Here is a 6,957-nt window from a genome sequence, read left to right on the forward strand (position 1 = left end):
TTTTCACCTCAATGATTCTGGAGTTTGTGAGAACAGAAAAAATAGTAGAAATATACTTAGTCATATTAATCTTAATGTAGCTTTTTTATCTGTGCAACATATGCCACATTATCTTTATAGATAATTATGGGGTTATTTGCGGTGTCAAAACCACATGATTTCTAGACGTGGTTAGTCATTAGCTATAACCAAACACATTCATGTGCGACTTCATATAATGTGGTAATCTTTGAGTGGTTAGTAGGCATCGCTACTAGTGTCTATTTGCTTTGTCTCTAGGATATGATAGTACCGCCGCAGAAAAACACAAAGCTAGTATGAGATCTAGCACAATCACTCTTTGCATCTAACCAACAGTAGAAGTGCTTGATGCAGGGGAGAAAGTCGAGGGGGAAACCAAAGGCACACACGGAAGCTAAGCCCTTGCAAAGCGAAGACCCCGAGGCATGGTAGCGAAGGCCTCGCGGAGGACTAGCATGCCCACTCTTGTACCAGGCAGGGAAACACAAGTCAATCGTGAAGGTTGCGCCAGGCGAAGACCATGACACTTGGTCCCAACGAAGGGTTCGATGACTCCGCTCCCTCGACGTTAGGAGCGGGCCCTTAGGAGCAATGTCAATAGCCAAGTTGAGGGAGGCCCACCTATCAGCCCCATTGTAGGGTGGAAAATATGGTGTAACTAGGACAAAGTGTGTTCCGTTCTATAATTACCCCGTTGTACAACATATTCTAGGAATGTAGCAAGTAACCATGGGCACATATGTACATAGGACATCAGTCCCCGGTTGCTCTATAAATACAAACATCCTATTGCAGGACGAGACATGCTTTACACGACATTTGCGCTCTCAGCCATCCGTCTTGTCGTGCCATCTGTCACCCACTTCTGAGTGCTTGGGCCCATGGTTTCCCATTCCAACAAGCATTATGATGATCTGATACATAACCAACATATTTATAGCCCACAAAAGTTTGGTCCTGATTCTTCAGGGAAAATAGTCCAAGATCTTGAGTGCCTTTGAGGTATGAGGTATCTTAGTATAATATTATCACTTGTCCAATATCTTTTGGTTGAGTTAGTATTGTGTCTAGCTAGAAAACTTACTACGAATATGCAATATTAGGCCTGGTGCGATCGGCAAGATGCACCAGTGCTCCAATGACGCTAAAGAAACTCCATGTCCTAGTGATACGTCATCATCGCTCTTATCTACTACTTTAAAGTACAAGTTTCGTGCGTCGTGCGTCATGTACTAAGTGTGTAGGTCTATTCTTCTCCCCCCGCTTCTCACCTATAGATGGGCCGTTACACCATAGATGGGTCGTGAGAAACTATCCAAGCCCGCTAAAGGGGGACGAACGATTGAGCCGCTGAGCGAGCTATAAAAAAGCGAGTCGGGCTTTTTCAACTCATAACTTTCTTAGCCTTTTGGCTAAGTTTAATATATGATACGTGGATCATATGTCCACTTTAATATTAAATTTGTTTTGTATAGATATCAAATATGATTGTGTGCCGTCGCAATGCACGAGCATTGTATTAATTGGTCTAAATGGGTCAATATCCCTCTTAATGGATCTCACAACCATTAGGGTCTTTAAAGGGTGAGCTTTGGTCATATTCAATCTATCAAGGACCTTCCTACTTAGATTGACCGGTGTACAAATATTCCTTATGAAAAATGTTCGATCTATAGGCCTAAGTAAAACCTGCTTTCTACTAACTCTTTCATTCCAAACTCTATCTTGAGATAGATGCTAGCCTCCTCTATATCCTCCGTATATCCTATGATATTTAGGTCATCATCATAGATTGAAATGATACATAAACCCTTATTAGATTTTCTAATGAACAAACAAAGAATCTAGATTATTCGTGTATCCCTTCTACACGAGAATTTCACTAAGCTAATTGTACCAATCCACCCAGATTGTTTAAGCCCATACAATGCTCTATATAACTTAACGTTGTACATGTTGCGATTTGACTTAGAATCTAGAATTCTTAGCTCACTTGGAACCTTTATGTAGATTTCCAAATCTAAAACCCCATTTGAGTATGCAATCACTACATTCATCATCTGCATTTTTAAGTTTAAACATGCTACCAACAATATGAGTATCATAATGTTATGCCAGTCATAACCAAGGAGTAAGTTTCATTGTACTTGATGTCTGGTCTCCACATGAACCCTTGTGCTATAAACCTCGCTTTGTATCTTACCACCACATTTTTTGCATCACATTTTCAGATGAGCACCCAATTAAACTTGATTAGGGTAACTCTACGGGTATGGGCCATAGGACCAAACACTTTCCTCTTTGAAAGTGGGCACAATTCCATTTTATTACTTTGTTTTATTTGACCCAATTTGAGCGCTTCTGGCACTCTATCATGGCTTTGGCTGAGGATCCTAATTAATTGCAACAATGATCCTAAATACGGAATCAATGCCAATATTTGTAGTATTTTGGTTATATAATACTCCTAATTCTACATAGTTTGTGGTGATTTCTCAATTGAATCATTTGGTTCATCGTGGTTTCTAAATTATTTGAGGCTATTTTTTGAAGTCTTGTGCTATTGTTTGTGCACACATTTGCATTAGTGAAAGGGAAATGTGCCCGTGGGCCATTTCTAGATATTTTGGTGATTAAATGCTCAATACATTACTATGAACTAACCCTCTCGGTTTGAGCATAAGCACAGGCTGTGATCAAGCAAATTGAAGATGTCAAGTCCAAAAGAACACTCGTTGGGCTTGAGTTTTCATACATTGCAAATACTATTGAAACAGAGGAACAAAGGTATGATTCTAGCACTTAGTCAATTGTTTTAGTGTCTAAAAATGTTCATCTAAGTGCTAGGAAACTCTTCAAGTCGAGACAAATTGAAGGAAAGGAGTTTGACTAAATCTAACCAAACATGGGCCAGTCTGGGCCTCACCGGACTGTCCAGTGTGCAACGGACAGTGTCTTGTAACCACGCTAGACGACAGCCGAAAAGGCTGCTCTCGGGAAATCGATCTGACACCTTGGCTAAAAATCACCAGACTATTCGGTGTGCACCAGACAATGTTCTGTGTGCCAGGCCACCAACGACTACCCTTCGTGCAATGGTAGGCCACGTTATCAGCGCTGGCCACGTCAACTCAGCAACGGATGCCATGCTGGAGAGCACCTAGAGGGGGGGGGGGGTGAATAGGTGATCCTATAAAAATCAACACTAAATGGCACAAAACTTGGTTTATGAAATGTTAGTAGAATCAAAACCAAGGTGCTATGTCTAGAGAGAAAGAGATGACTTCTTCACTTAATTGCTCTTCACAAGGTGAGTATTTAAACTTAGAGCAATTATCAAGTGAGTAGAAGCAGAGAGGATTGCACACGAATAACAACTGATGACACAACGCTTTTTATCCTGTGGTTCGGCCAAGTAGAGCACTTGCCTACTTCCACGTCGTGGCGTCCCAATGGACGAGGGTTGCACTCAACCCCTTTCAAGCGATCCAATGATCCACTTGAATACCACGGTTTTCTTCCTTATAGAAGATGTTCCCTTTGTGAGGAATCTTCACAAGTTGGAGCCTCTCACCCTTACAATATTGATCACAATGAAAACCACAAGAGTAAGGGAGGGAATAGAAACACACGCAAAATCTAGAATCGCAGCAACGACACACACACACAAGTCAGGAAACGAGCACACAAACACAGCGCAGCGAGTTCACAACTCAACAAGTACTCAAATCTTAATCACAATGATACGGATGCGTGCTTGCAGAGTCTAGGCGTCTTAGGATGTTCAATGAAGGCTTGGTGTTCTGCTCCATACGCCTAGGGGTCCCTTTTATAGCCCCAAGGTAGCTAGGAGCCGTTGGATCTCCATTTGGTAGGAAATTCTTGCCTTCTGTCCATTGGCGCACCGGACATGAACAGTGCACGATTTCTTTCCTTCTTTGGCGAAGCCGACCGTTGAACCCTCGGTCCACTTGGCGCACCGGACACTGTCCAGCGTGGCCTAGTGACTGTTGGCTCTGGCCACACGTCGCCCGTTGATCGCGCTGCCGACCGTTGGCGCGGGCGCTGTTGGCTCGCCGGACAGTCCGACGAATTTTAGCCGTAGAGTCCTTGGCGATTCCGGAGAGCAACGAGTTCGTCGCTGAGCCAGCCTAGGCACCAGACACTGTCCAGTGCACACCAGATAGTCCGGTGCAACGTAGGCTGGTGCAAGTCAGGCTGGACTTAGCCAAACTTCTCCAATCCAATCTCATTTGATTTGACAAGGTTCCTAGCACTTAGAGGAATATATTAGTCCCAAAAACAATTCACTAAGGCTAGAGTCATACCTTGATTCTTGATTTGCATCTCTTTAACACTTAGCACATATCAACCAAAACAATATGTGTTGGGCATCTAATCACCAAAACATTTATATAAATGGCCTAAGGGCACATTTCCCTTTCAATGCTGCATCGAACTATCCGATGTGCCACCAGACTGTCCGGTGTGCTAGGCGGCTGAAGGCGTGCAATGGTCGGCTTGGCAGTAGAAGGAAACAAATTGCTGACTGTTCAATGTCCGATGTGCACCGGATGGTCTGGTGCACCCACGGACACAAGGCAATCTAGAGTAGCCAAATGAAGAACTAATGGCTCCTAGGCTCCTTAGGGTTATAAAAGGGACCTCTAGGCGCATGGAGCAGGTACCCAAACTGAAAGTCGCCTATAGGGGGGGTGAATAGGCGAAACCTGAAATTTACAAAATTTAAACATGCACTATGCTCGGGGTTAGTGTTGGAGTTAAATCGGAGTACAGAAGAAAGTTCTCCTTGCTTAGAGTTGCTCAATCAATGCGGATAACGTTTAGGAGCAAACTCAAATCAATATGAGCAAGGGAACTTTTAGAGAGAGAGAGAAAGAGGGGAAACAAATCAAGTGAAGATCAACAAGTGAACACGGTGATTTGTTTACCGAGGTTCGGTTCCAAAGAACCTAGTCCCCGTTGAGGAGGCCACAAAGGCCGGGTCTATTCCAACCCTTTCCCTCTCTCAATCGCTAACTGAAATTCGCCTAGAGGGGGGGGGGGTGAATAGGGCGAATCTGAAATTTACAAACTTAATCACAACTACAAGCTAGGTTAGCGTTAGAAATATAAACGGGTCCGAGAGAGAGGGCGCAAAACAAATCGTGAGCGAATAAAGAGCGAGACACGATGATTTGTTTTACCGAGGTTCGGTTCTTGCAAACCTACTCCCCGTTGAGGTGGTCACAAAGACCGGGTTTCTTTCAACCCTTTCCCTCTCTCAAACGGTCACCTAGACCGAGTGAGCTTCTCTCCTCAATCAATCGGAACACAAAGTTCCCGCAAGGACCACCACACAATTGGTGTCTCTTGCCTTGATTACAAATGAGTTTGATCGCAAGAAGAATGAGAAAGAAAAAAAGCAATCCAAGCGCAAGAGCTCAAATGAACACAACAAATCACTCTCTCTAATCACTAAAGATTTGTGTGGAGTTGGGAGAGGATTTGATCTCTTTGGTGTGTCTTGTATTAAATGCTAGCTCTTGTAATGTGTAGAAGAGTGGAAAACTTGGATGACTTGAATGTGGGGGTGGTTGGGGTATTTATAGCCCCAACCACCAAACTTGACTGTTGGTGGAGGTTGCTGTCGACGGGCGCACCGGACAGTCCGGTGCGCCACCGGACACTGTCCGGTGCGCCAGCCACGTCACCAGGCCGTTGGGTTCTGACCGTTGGAGCTCTGACTTGTGGGCCCGCCTGGCTGTCCGGTGTGCCACCCGCGCGTGCACTGCTCCTCTGCGCGCGCATGCGCGCATTTAAGGCATTGTAGTCGACCGTTGTGCGCAAAGTAGCCGTTGCTCCGCTGTTGGGGACTTGCTCTCAAATGCTATGAATTAAGAACAAGGCAACATAAAATGTTAAATGATGCTGTTCTTCGTCCGTGAAGCATTATTCCTTTGAGGATAATGGGTCTTGGACGAAGGTTGATGAGAGTATTATTACGAAGTTGAACCTTCGTAATAAACTTTCAATAACCATTGTAAAATAATGTAGAATAAAAGGTACAAAATAGATGAATGAATCACAGATGTATCATATTATATTCACTTAATATATTGAATCATTAAATACAATGATACCTATGCCTTGACAAAGATTGTATTCCGAGAGATGCGATTGCATATACCAGAATGCGTGAACAGAAACGGAATACTGTTCACTATTTATAGGCACAGGACGCAGCCTGTGAGGAATTACAAGTATGCCCCTTATAAAAACTTACAACATTGACTCAGACCTTTATGGACTAAAAGGTCATTCTATCTTTAAGTCGGTTTGCAATGCCGAAGCTTTTAGGAACCTTCGGCTATCTTATACAAACAGCTTCATCCGAGGATCACTTCCTTTTATAAGACCTTCGGCGACGAAGCATAGACCCAACATCCGCTGTCACACCGGACAGTCCGGTGTGCACCGGACAGTCCGGTGACTCACCGGACAGTCCGGTGAATTTTAGCGGAGCGAATTCCCGAAGCTGGCGAGTTCGGAGTTGCTCTCCCTTCGGGCACCGGACACTGTCCGGTGGTACACCGGACAGTCCGATGAATTATAGCGGAGCGCCTCTGAGAATTCCCGAAGGTGTTGAGTTCAGCTTGGAGTTCCCTGGTGCACCGGACACTGTCCGGTGCGCCAGACCAGGGCACACTTCGGTTATCCCTTGCTCTTTTTGTTGAACCCTTTTCTTGGTCTTTTTATTGGCTTTTTGTGAATCTTTAGCACCTGTAGAACTTATAGACTAGAGCAAACTAGTTAGTCCAATTATTTGTGTTGGACAATTCAACCACCAAAATCAATTAGGAAAGCCTAATTCCCTTTCAATCTCCCCCTTTTTGGTGATTGATGCCAACACAAAACCAAAGCAAATATAAAAGT

This window comes from Zea mays, chromosome 10 (assembly GCF_902167145.1).
Source record: "Zea mays cultivar B73 chromosome 10, Zm-B73-REFERENCE-NAM-5.0, whole genome shotgun sequence".
NCBI classification, from domain to species: domain Eukaryota; kingdom Viridiplantae; phylum Streptophyta; class Magnoliopsida; order Poales; family Poaceae; genus Zea; species Zea mays.